The 13,507-nt window shown below is 37.8% G+C and overlaps 1 long non-coding RNA gene across 1 annotated transcript; it reads right to left on the bottom strand.

Annotated features, from left to right (window-relative positions):
• Positions 1–6,709: 6,709 nt before the first annotated feature.
• LOC127518775 (uncharacterized) lies at positions 6,710–13,507 on the bottom strand. The gene is made up of 4 exons (XR_007931651.1): positions 13,391–13,507; positions 13,248–13,304; positions 7,838–7,974; positions 6,710–7,010 (listed from the first exon to the last, which is right to left on the bottom strand). It is a non-coding gene; the product is annotated as an uncharacterized LOC127518775 (long non-coding RNA).

The raw sequence follows: 13,507 nt of genomic DNA, 5'->3' as shown, positions 1-13,507 counted from the left end.
GGAACATTTCACACTTGTAATTTAGAAGCGGGGTTAGCACCACTTTTTACCCAGCTTTTGCGGTGTTAATCCCGCATTGCGGTGCCAAACTTGTACAATGTAAAACGATGCGGTGTTAGAATATTTGTTAGAATGTAGATGCTTAGCAACAGACAACCAATCGTGCACTCATATTTGCCTGCTTTGGACAGTCACGGAAACACTGTGCATTGTATATAAACAGTAAATTCAACGTTTGAGAGCGAAAAATGTAAAATGCTGACAAAACATGACAATTTGAAGTGAAATGAAGAAGAGACTGTTTCATTCTTACCTTTATAGTCCATAATGTCCATTCAGTATAAACACGATAGTACTGTAGTATTGGAGTACTGTCGGCAATACGAGAATGCACAACGCTAGAGCTATGTAAACAGGTTGCGTACTGCGTTTATCCAATCAATGACACTGACACAGCAAATTTGCAAATAAGAACGTTAACCCAGGGTTTAGGAATGTACAATGTAAAATCTCATCTTATGAATACCCAAGATTAATTGTTAACCCTGGGTAAATTATGAGCAGTGTGAAGCAAGATGACCCAGCATTCCGTTTACCCGGGGCTTAGAATGACCCAGGGTTAACTATTTCAAGTGTGAAAAGCCCCTCAGTCAGTGAGAAACACACTTATTCACTTACTCATTAATCAACTTTAATCAACTTTAATTGCGGAACTAATTTACAACTAAGAAAACTAACGAGGGAACACAGGCATGCAAACCGGGACTGAACACCGTGAAAACAAACCCAAAACTATAAATGTTGAAATATGTAAATATGCCATATCAAAGATCACAAATGTTCACAAATGTTGTGAATTATTACTCATTAATCAACTTTAATCAACTTTAATTGTGGAACTAATTTACAACTAAGAAAACTAACTAGGGAACACAGGCATGCAAACCGGGACTGAACACAGTGAAAACAAACCCAAAACTATAAATGTTGAAATATATAAATATGTCATATCAAAGATCACAAATGTTGCGAATTTATCTCAAAGGGGAAATATTAATAATTATGCATAACTCAGTATGATTATTTATTATGATTAATTATGAATATTTGAATCAGTTAATCAGATTAACTTGATGTAGCTACATTAAAATTACAATCAACCAATCAGTTCATTCTGTGAACACTCAGTATTGATTATTAATTAATTCTAAGAGAAGGGTATTTTTCATGGCCACAGAAAAAGAATTCTTTCTTAGCATTTACAGCGCTTAGAGCTTGTAACAAAATCGAGATCATTTAAGTGACAGTTATTCGCAGGCAGGGAGTCAGAACCAAATATGTATTGTGCACAAGCTTTATTAACTAAATCACGAACACATAACTAAACTAACAAACACACACACATGTATCATAACAGGGGAATTAAGCAATAAGAAGAGTCAATTAAACAAGCTGGAAGGACCATCAGTTTTCTCAATAATAAAGCACCTTTGCTAACAAAGGGGTTCACAAATTAATACTAAATCACTGTTTAGTGTTCAAATGTACGATACTTGCAAAATGCCTTAGCTGTTGAGGAGCATCCGGATCTGCGGGCTGAGAAATTCTTGATGGTTTGGTCTGAATTTGCAATCAATATCTTCTGCGTTGGATGAAGAAATATGAAACAACTTGCGCTGTTAATTTGACTCTCAGTGGTCGAAGAGGTTGCGCATAGTGTGAGGCCTACCCGCCTGGCTCGGGGGCCGGGTCTCATGTGACAGCAATAAGTAGTATCAGCAGGGACAAAGAGAAGAACCAGAGGGGTGAGTGTTCTGCCGGGGGTATTTAACTTCTACAGAAAGTTTACACCCCTGAGTCTTGGCTTGACCAATGAGAAATGGTCCAATTCTCTGGCGGGAGATTTTCCTTGTTTGAGAGTGACCTCATTTGCATGAGGTGTGTGGTTATGAAGTCTGTGTCCATTTATACTCTGATAAATATAACAAACATACAATGCTTACTATGAGATTTCCACTAAAGTGTGAGTCATTAAATGAGCATTCATTTGATAGGAGACATGATGTACATAGGGTTACCTTAACTAATTGTTCACTCATAAGATTTGCGTAAAGCAAAATACAATGCAAGAGTCACTTTACAAGACGGTTATAATCATACATACAATGTCCTGGGATTCATTTTCATTTATAGAACAGTTTGTCCATAAATTAATGCAGGAGAGTCTGTTTTACAGGCTTTGCTTCTTCCCTGTAGCCTGACTCACAATGACTTTTTGATGCAGAGGTCTGCATGGTTTCGGGTCATAAAACCATGGCAACAAGAGGCCTAGTTCTATTACCTCGGGGGGTTGTGCAGACACCTTAATTTGTGTTCGGTGAGGGGTTTTAAGAATATTTGTTAAATATAACAAATATTTGTGTCTGATTTATCTCAGTCGTTACACAAACATCAAAGTTCAGTTTTACAGTCATTAAGGGACAATGTTCAAGGCAAATGGTGAAATTCTTACATTTAAAAACATACTTTGTTCGATATATTTGGGTAAGAGAACCTACGTTTCCCCAATTGATGAGGATTGTCACATATCTGTGGACTGTGATTTTTCCTTGGACTCTTAATTTACATTATGTTCCTTTGTATCCATATTCACAATTTCTATTAGTTAATTTCCTGTTTTCTTGAATTCCATACTTACTTCCTGTCACCTGTTTCTAGTTTAGTTCTAAATTTTCTCCTGATTATTTACTGTATAGCCCTCTGTTTCAGTTAATCATTGTCTGTTTTGATGGTAATCTCTTATGGTTTGCCTTTTGTTTTGTCCCTTTGTCTTCTTCATTTATTACTGGATTACCCTCATTTCAACAAATAGCTTGCAATTATATCCACCCCTTCTTAAAACAGAAACAAGACATGTTCTAACTGTTCCTCTATGCCAACTGTACTCGGTCTACCCTACTATTTACTTTACAAACAACCACTGTAATATTATAGTATTTTTTTATTAACATACTATTTTGTTTTGAAACAAACACCAAAATGTTATCAAATGTCAGTGATTTACTCTCTACTCATATTTAATAAAAATTAATCTATTTCCCAAACCGATTGTCCAATTTAGGGATGCTGGATCCTTTCCCAGTATCTCTGGTCGTAGGCAGGAAAACACTGTGGATGGATGGCTAGTCTATCACAGACATACACACCTGCACTCACACCTATGGGCAATTTAGTGTTTCCAATTCAATGGCTATATGAACATCTTTGGATTGTGAAATCTGGAGTTTATTATTTGGTTCAGCAGATATTGGGTTTTGGTTACTATACACTGTAAAAAAAAGAAAAAAAAAGAAAAGAAAAAAGTAAAAACAAATGGTTAAATGACTGGCAGCTACAGCTGCTTAACAAAAACCATCAAACTGAAGTAAAATATCTTAGTTCAAATAAAGTGCAAAAATGATATTACAGAAATTTTAATTAAATTTTTTTTTGGAGAAAAACATGTTATTCCACCAGTTTGTCCTTGTTTGAATTAATATATTTTATTTTAAATTTATGGTTTTCATTTGGCAGCTGCTGCTGCCAGTCATTTGACCTTTTTTTTTAAAAAAATGATTTTATAGTCACTTTATATCATCCCCACAACTTCGTCAAAGCGCCCAGCCCAATAGCTTGACAGTATTAAAACATAATAACAAAACACAGTAAAAGCACTATATCTTGATGTAACAGTAGAAAAAAATATATATGATTAAAGGTATTTACCTGCTATGTCCTGCTATGTCCTTTAGCTATTGGTAAATGTCTGTGTTCATATTTGTGTTTATTCACTCTCAATTGACATCCCACAATCCAAATTCGCTGATGTAAAATAATCCATGTAATAATCCATGTAAAAGCCATTACTAGTTCACCGAATTAAGCAGTACTGCAGATTAGAAGCCGAGCAGCGACACACTCCAACGAAACAAATATATTCAAACTCTATCGGTAAAAGGCACGCATGGTTGTCATTGGCCAGATTCCCTGATGACGTTCATATTAACCAATCACGCTCGAAACCCAGAGAGACCGCAAATACTGTTGTAATAATAGAAAAAAAAAACTTGTTTTAAACAAAAGATTGTAAATGTGTATATTGATTTTAATTAATTGGCCAAATGGTGTTTTCACATATGCTTTCCACCAGGGTTAGGTGCTTCTGTGCTATTCACTATTCACCTATCATTTCCCTATGAATTTCCGGTTCAATTAGGGTTAGGTTTCGAGCTAGAGAATAGTGTGTGCACATGTTTGGCTATATTTGTGACTTACAGTTACATTCACGTGACCAATAATCACCCTTTTACATTTTAACAAATCCTTTGCCTTTCCTTTAGAACCACTCTTTTGCCTAAATGCAGCTGTGCACACAACTGTAGCATTTTCTGTATCTGACCCTTTACTGTATTGCAGTGTTACACAACCTGTTGGTTTAGGGTTATTCCTCTGTCTACAATAACACTTATTGCATACACTGCCATAATTACATACAAGTTACAACATTTGTCTACAGAATTTTATTTAACAGCATAGATACTTCAAGCTGTTGACTGCAGTGGTAAGGCTGTTATAGCATTCGTGGTATGGGAAAATGTAAACTGAAAACGTTGAAATGCTGTCCGATTAATTCAACAATAATTGAGCTCTTCGATAATGAATGTATTGTTATTCCTTTCAACACTGTAGTGCTTGCAGCAGCATGATGACTCAGTAGTTAATACCCTCACATCACAGCAAGATGTTTCCATAATATGGACATGCACATTTGACAAATTGAGGATTCTAAATTTTCCATTTTAATGTGTGTTTTCCACAATTGCATGCTGGGATGCATTCCAGTCCTTTTTAGACCCTTTTCTCCATGCTTTTCTTTTTCTACTTCCAATTTTTTCAGTGTAGGGTTTCTCTCAAACTAATAACATTCAAAACACTGGAATACTATTGTATTCCACGGAATTACTTTAGATAGCAATCTTATGCAAGCTTCTTTGCCCTTCGATAAACTTAATTGCATTAGGGAGGCTATGAAAGATGGCTTGGAGCACGAGACATTGACTAAAACACTGCTTTCTCTATTAGGGCATTTAAATTTCATGATGCAGATTATTCTGCAAAGTCGTTCTTTTATTTCTAGGCTTACAGATATTTCAAAAACAATCAATAGATTGCGCAATTCTATCAAGTTAGATTTATGCTGCAAATCTGAACTGCGATTTTGGTCCCTTCTTTGTGAAGGTTGGAATGGAATGTCTTTTTTTACAATGATGAGATTGACATCTGTTGCGCTTAAATTTAATTTTTTTTACTGACACTGCTCCTTCAATTGGATTCTGAGGTTTTTACAATAATCAGTGGCTTGCTAGTGCTTGGCCAAAATAATTGCCGGCTCTTCCCTCTCACACATATTCAGTAGCGCTGTTAGAATTATATCTTGAATTATATCCTGCATTCTTTGGGGCAATCAATTGTGAAGGAAACAAATCCTCGTAAACTGTGACAATGAAGCTACTGTTCACATAATTATTAGATTTTTAAGGTAACTTACATAGACGTTTATCAATAACAATTTTACGCTCCGTGGCCTGGTCTTGACAACTACCTGGCCTTGACAACAAAATAGCTCACTGCCTGTCTTGTTTTTTATCTTTTTGCCTGTTCTGTTGTAGCCTGTGTTTCTTAGTTGTATTCTAGGTTGTTCATTAGTCCTGTCCTTGTTAGTTCCCTTAGTATCTGATTTGATTAGTGTCCCTGTTTCAGGTGTGTCTAGTTAGTTCTCCCTTTGTTTGACTTGTATATATTCCCTGTATTCTCCCTCAGTCTCTGTCGGTTCTCGTTTGTATGTGGTGTGTTATTTCTCCTGGTTCCTTGATTCCTTTATTAAAAGTCTACTTCCAAGTACTTCTCCTCGTTGTGAGTGTTTACCCACCATGTACTGTGACAGTCTCGTTTTAAATTTCAGGAGTTCAAAATACTGTGCCCAGATGGCTCTACTGCGAGCCTGCCTTGCCCAGCATTCGCCCTGACTGTTCTCAACTAAACGCCTCTCTGCGATTGTGTAAAACAAATATCCTTATTTAAAACTTTATAAAGTAAAATAACGAGCTTCTGGTGTGACTGCCATACACATTCATCATTGTGTAGAACGTCATGGCATTGTGTACTACGTCGCAGAAATTAACGCTTTTTGGACGTACTTCGAATGCGTATGGCTGTCGTGCCAGAAACTACACAACCACCACTTTGACACTTCATAAAGTGTCATAAAGAGATTGTAAAACTAATCCATATGAACTGAGCAGTTCAGTTAAAATTTTCTAAAGAGGCACATTCGTTTTATATGATGAACATATTTAATTAAGGCTTTTATTCACATATAAACATTCTTGTTTGTTACAAGGCATGTTTGAGCTTCCGTAAGAACCAATGAGGTTTGTTCTAGTGCGTCAAGTATGTGCGGTTGAGCTTCTGTTTATGTTCGCTGACAAATGTATTACTGTTTTCCTTACAGAACATTGGATTATACTTTGTCACCTTGGAATTGTAAGGTTCTATCTGACATTTTCTGACTTAAATCAATATATTACTTTATGTGAATGAGTAGGCAGGATGATTTTTCACATCATTTTGAAGCAAATCTCTAGGCTTCAACACACAGTACTCAGAAGTCTTGTGGATACATATTCAGTGTGTATTTTGTGGCCTTATTTCAGTGACTTTTTTTTTTTTTTCAATAACCATGCATAAACATTATTTACATACATGTTGCTCACATATTATGATAGCCAAATTTGTGCTGAATATAGTCTAATGACACTTTTGCCATTAATATGTTTATAAGCACCTGAAAAATGCACAAATGTCAGGACATGTCAAAACTTCTCCAGGGCCCCAAAATACTCTCAGAACCCAGAGGGTTAATTCCTTGCAACCTTTGGATGGTAGGATCTTCTCACTGTGACTCAGTATCCCTGGTAAGTAACAGACAGGATATGTTAGTACATGAGAGTTTAACAAGATCCACACACCATAAAGACTGTTTTATAGGCTATACTGTGATAAATAACAAAGAGAAAAGCCCAGTGTCACCTACTTCAATGGTCTAGCACAGGGGTCTCCGAACTTGGCCCTGGAGAGCTGCTTTCCTGCAAAGTTTAGTTCCAACCCCAGTTAAACACACCTGAACCAGCTAATCAAGGTCTCACTGGGCATGCAAGAAATTTTCAAGCAGGCGTGTTGGAGCTGGTTGAAGGTAAACTCTGAAGGACAGTGGCCCTCCAGGAACAAGTTTAGAGACCCCTGATCTAGCAGTAGGAACAAGGCTGAAGTTTACAATGAAGCATGCTGTAATTGAATTATAGTTTTTATATCATTTTGATAAAATATACTGTGCAGTTTTTTTTAGTTAGGAGTAAATTAGTTACATGCTATGTAGATCAGGGGTGGTGAACTCTGATCCTGGAGTGCCACAGTCCTGCAGAGTTCAGCTCCAACCCTGATAAAAATTCACCTGCCTATAGCTTTCTAGTAACCCTTCAGACCTTGATTAGCTTGTTCAGGTGTGTTTGATTAGGGTTGAAAGAAAACTCTGCAGGATTGTGGCTCTCCAGGACGGATGTTCGCCACCCATGAGTAGATTGTCCAAGTTTCAGACCACTGAGATTAAAGATGGTACAATGGAACATGCAGTATTCTGGTTGTTTTATATTCTGCTAGCTTGTTTAATCTAAACTAAAATACATATTCGTTGTAGAGATAAAACTTACTGCCACATTTTCATCACCGCTAAATAATTTACCCAATTAGTGCCACATCGACCCCTGTGAAGACGTTGTTGCTGGTGGCTTTGCAGGCAAATACTGAGATACAGATGGAGATGATGAACTGAAGTATGGAGAACACCAGCAATATTCCAAGGACCCCCAAATCATACCTCTAATAAAAAAAAAATCACAATGATCATATGAAAGTAGTTTCACGAATAATATCCCAACAATTATACTGAGAGAGTTTTTAAATATTATACTACATAGTAGTTCATGGAGTGCTTGGATAAAAGTTCTGTGAAACATGAAAAACAACACTCCATAAAAGAGCTCAAAGACTTCAAGAAGCTAAAATGGCAAGGTTGCTTCAGCAAATGTGTTTTTATCTTATGTTTGATTTGCTAATACTATAGGTTATGTTTAGGGCAGGGTTTAGTGTGGGTGGTACGTTATTTTTAACCTTTTAGCACCACTCACTAGACGTAATTTCCGAACTGCAGTGAAATGTAGAACAACCAATGCAATAAAATGTTTCCACATTCATGTTCATGTTTAGGAGAAAATGTAGCACCACTTACAGGACATTTTATTTTCAAAGTGCCATGAAACATGCAAGAAGCAACGTAATATCATGTTACAGAAATATTGTCATATAAGTATATTAAACAGGGGTAAAAACTAAAAACATTGCAAACAGAAAACATTAATAGAGAGTACTGTATTTGGGGCATTTTGTAAAACGCATTAAAATCAAGAATCTGTGGTTTGTCAATTCTCTTGAACATTTATTTAATTCTCAAAGGTACAAAGAAAGGTACAAAGTTTTACTGACCAATTTAAGTGTATTTTGTAAACAAATTTTGATTTTGATGGCTGCAACACACTCCAAAAAAGTTGGGACAGAGGCAAAAATAATAGTGAAAGATTACAGAATATCCAAGTTAAACGGTTGGGTATAAGAGGAGCATCCACCAAAGACTCAAGGTACGTTTACACGACAACAATGTACAAAAAATGGAAACGTTTTTTCTTTGTACAGATGACAACATTATATAACACTATCCCCGTTCACACGGATCCACGAAAATAACTAAAAACGCTGTATTATGCATGCCAGACAAGTAGTTGGCGATGTCACTTTGTAAAGAGAGATTACGCGCATGCGCACATATGCATTCTTTTACAGAGAACTCACGCCAAACGTGCATGCCTATCCACCTGCACTTTCATATTCTTCTCGTTATTTCCCTATAGGGGCTAATAAATAGGAAGTCTCGCACATTCACAGAAAACACGTTAAAAAATAAGGTGTATAGACTGAACATATAATACGCATGTGTATGGCATCACTGTTTTCACAGATTCACGTTTTTGCAGTTTACAAGGAGATGACAACGGTATTGTTTTAAAAAACTTGCACTTTGGACCCCGTTTTCAAAATGTTGCGTTTTCAGGAGACCAAAACACCATTGTTGTGTAAATGAATGGGCAAAACACATAAAAAGTTTTCCATTTTTAGTTGAAAACTGTCATGTAAACAGCCCCTCAGTCTTTGCAAGCAAAGATGGGTCATGGCTCACCACTTTGTGCCAAATGTCATGAGAGAATCGTCAAACAATTGAAAAAAAAAAAAAAAAAAATCACATTTCTCAATGCAAGATTGCAAAGTATTTAGGTCTTTCACCATCTACTATACCTAATATTGTGAAAAGATTCAGGGAATCCAAATAAATTTTAGTCCATGCAGGGCAAGGAAGGAAACTTCTGTTGAATGTACATGACCTTTGACCCCTCAGATGACACTGCATGAGAAACTGTCATGCTACTGTGTTAAATAAAGCCACATGGGCTCGAGAGTACTTTGGAAAACCGTTCAGACTTTCATCAGTGACAGGTGCAAAAGAAAACATCTGTCATGGTATGGAGGTGCATTAGTGCAAACGGCATGGTTACTCGCCTATGTTTAAAGGTAGCATTGAGGTGGAGGCATTGTATGGCACATCATGAAAAGGACAATCAGAGAACGATGACCACAGACTGTTGAAAAAATTCAACAATTAGTATCCTTTAAATGTTAGTTTCCTAAAATTTAAAAAGTGCAATTAAAAGGAAAGATGATGTGACACAGTTGTAAACATGCCTCTGTCCCAACTTTTTTTGGAGTGTGTTGCAGCCATCAAAATCAAAATTTGTTTATATTCATAAGTTGGTCAGTGAAAACTTTGAAAATCTTTTCTTTGTACTTTTGTCAGTTATATAAAGTTTAAAGAGAATTAACAAATTACGCATTTCTTGATTTGGGGTTGTAAATTATACATTTAGTACCTCATACATTATACACATAAAGTCTTCAGTTTGACCGTAGCTTTTGTGGCAACTTCGATACTTGCTGGTCTCTGAGCCGAGTCCTATTTCCATGGACATGAGAAGGATGGCGAGCCCTGCAGTTACGGCACTGAGCACATTCATTACAAGACAAGATTTCACTTATACAGAAAGAAAAGCTGAAAATTGAAAAATGTCATGCAAGAATAGTAATGTCATACACTTGTAAAATGTCCTCAGCTCAGTTTTTAAATTGTCTTGATCTGGTGATAAAAGGGTGAATGTTTTATTGAACTAACAAAACTTAGAATAATGTCTAGAGAAAAAGCATCAGCCACACAGTTTGCACTCTGATGAATTTTAGTTGGTAAAAATGGACTGGTATACTGTAAGTATAAAGCTCAACGACTGCACTTGTAGCAGGCCTTTCTCTTGGTGAACACCAAAGCAGGTCAAAGCATCAGTCCAAAAATTACAGAATGTGCTAGTTACAGACACAGAGATAAAAGAGAATTTACCATGGAAAGAATTGTGGTTGCTCCACAGATACAAATGTAAAAGTTGACATCATGCGGCATTGAATTTTGGGTAACTGTTCGGTTTATGCGGCATAATGTGAGCATCACGCTGCCTTTCTGCTAGTGATCCTAAAGGTTCTTTATAAGCACACGCTGTATGACTAACATTTAGTCATGCTTCCACAGATTTTCTCTATCCATAGATTTTTTTTATCGACTGCATAAGACTCAGTAAAATAAATACATAACCTAGTGTTTTTGAAATGTTTTTTTTTTTCTTTTTTTGGGGGGGAGGGGGGTGTTAATAATTAGGTCAAAAAGAGGAGTGACACTCGTTACGTTTCTATTTGTTGCTGTTACACCAAATTCTGTGACCATAGGGTGCTGTTGTAACTGTGCCGCCTGATCTTGATTATAGTATGCAAACAGTGTAAATTCAGACTACAGCCCAATGAAGGTGAAATCTGTGCAGCACATTTGTTTAGAAATGCTGGCTATTCACATCATAAATGTTTATTTGTTTGTCATACTGTACATTAAACACAATGTGGTTGTATGCAGAGTAGCCTATTAGTGTGTTTCAAATGCTACAAACAACCATTTAACAATGTTTAAATATTATATGCATTAAGCATTAAATAATCATGCAAGAATGACCCTGGCATCCGAGCACATTAAATATTACAGTTATGCTGCGCCATAATTACCATAGGCTCGAGATGACAACACATGATTTTCTATTTGGAGCTGTTCATGTCCTCGGACTTGGAATTATACTTTTCTATAGCACCACTATCAAAGCCTAAATGAATCTGCAGTGGTCAAGTGGTACAAGTTGCGATCACGGAGGCTTGTCGCACCACAGATTTTAACCTCTGGGCTACCAAATAAACTGTCATTGTCATTGGTTGTTCAATTTCAGCGAGGGTGGCCACAGAGAGACATCTACTAGAATAAGAAAAACTTTCTCCTTGATGTGCCAGTCTTTTCTTCAGTACTTTTGGCACATCTGTAAAAATGGTAGTCGGAAGGTTTAGAGAGGCGTGGGCGTGGTCAGCAGCTTTCAAGGGATACATCCTGTATCAGTCTAAGTCTTCACATATTACCTCTGGGGGACCTGGTCCATCACAGTCTTAGGACTGGAGGCAGGGACAGAGGCTGAGCATGGCCACTCATGCTCCTCCTCCGGCAAGAAGTAAAGTGCAGAGGAGGTGGGACGCTAGCTCCCCTGTGGCTCCACTCTTAGAAGGATAGCAGTGTCGTGGGTTGTAGCTAACACTTAGCAGGCTCCCTTTGACAAGCTGTTCTTCAAGGTTAAGTGTAGAGTAGAACCCTCCACTACTGTCTAGGTCCTCTACTACTGTTGGGTCCTCCACTCCTTGTTGGAACCTCAACCAGTCCTAGAGAACCTAACAAGTAGAGGTCATTTTGCCTTTTAGTAGATCTTCTTTTTTATCAAGGCAATCTTGGTCAGGTGCTAGGAGTCTTGGGACCTTGGACAAGTGTGATTGGTTTAAAGTAGGGACCTCCACTCCAGGTTGGAGCTTAAGCAGTCCCGGGTAACCTAACAAGTAGAGGTAATTTTGCTCTTCTTGTTATCAGGCACATTTTGTCAGGTGCTGGGAGTCTTGGGACCCTGGACAGGTTTGAGTGTAGAGTACTGAGTAGAGTACTGTATGTGTTTTAAAGTAGGGTTCTCCACTCCCTGTTAAAGCCTCAACCGGTCTTGTAGAACCTTACAAGTAGAGGTTAAATTGCCTTTGAGCAGCTCCTCTTGTTATCAGGCAACTTTGTCAGGTGCTGGGAGTGTTGGGACCGTGGGTCTCTGCAGTCCTTCTGGGCTGAGGTAGAGTAGAACCCTTATAAATAAGGGTCTTTCATTCCCTGTTTGAGCTTAAACTGATCTCTTAGAACCTGGAAAGTAGAGATGCCTTCTGGCAGCTCTTTTTGCTATCAGGAACCTTTGTCATGTGCTGGGAGTCTTGGGGTCCTGGACTAGTCCAGGCAGGGTGTGAGCACTTTCCCTAACTGTTCTGGGGTAGTAGAGCTGAAGCTTCCCTGCCCCTAGAGTTCTATGTTGCGAGGAGGGTGAATAGTTATTCTTAATGAAAACCCCCATGTTTGCTCGCTCTCTAGTGTTAGTGGGTAAGCCAGGGTAGCATATTAAAATGGTCTCCCTGGGCCAGCATTCCCGAATGGCTGTGTCAAGCTAAAGAAGCTGACATGGCTAAACCTTAGAGCTCTGCTCCTCTGCTGCATGTTGTTAATGCTGGGCCCACAAGGAAGGGAGGAAGGTTAAAAAAGGCTGGGACTTTCCTTGTCACAGGGCATATAAGCTTGGGTAATGGTCAAAGGGAATATTATCACTAACGGTCTATGAGTCTTAGGATGTGCCCTGTATGATTGAGGCTTCTGACTCCAGCTAAATAAGTCCATAGAGTCAAAATGACGTCTATTGCGGGCGACCTCTTATACGCATGGCACTCCAGTAGTGATGTCATGGACTGTTGTCGGCCAATGAAAATGTTGTGTGTATACACATGCTTCATACACCGGTCACCGGTGATCAACTTTTTGAGGCTGGATATTATGTACATACCACACATGGATGAAGTTTATTCTGCACAGCAACAGACAGAGATCCAGCACTGATGTTCTGAGAAAGAAATAAAAGACATTTCAGAGTTCATTCAGGAAATTAAAATTAGAGGCAATAAAGCAAAACCATTAAATAAAACTTACAACAAGGGATCCCCAGTAGGTTATTCCACTAAACAAAGAAACAGCAGGGAAATTGTAGACATCAGTGGTGCGTACAATACCAAATAAGAAAACCGTCATTCCGATCATTATCTGGAC

Source organism: Ctenopharyngodon idella, chromosome 9, assembly GCF_019924925.1.
Source record: "Ctenopharyngodon idella isolate HZGC_01 chromosome 9, HZGC01, whole genome shotgun sequence".
Lineage (NCBI taxonomy): Eukaryota > Metazoa > Chordata > Actinopteri > Cypriniformes > Xenocyprididae > Ctenopharyngodon > Ctenopharyngodon idella.
Note: the sequence above shows the minus strand (reverse complement) of the source record. Positions and strands in the feature narration are given on the sequence as shown.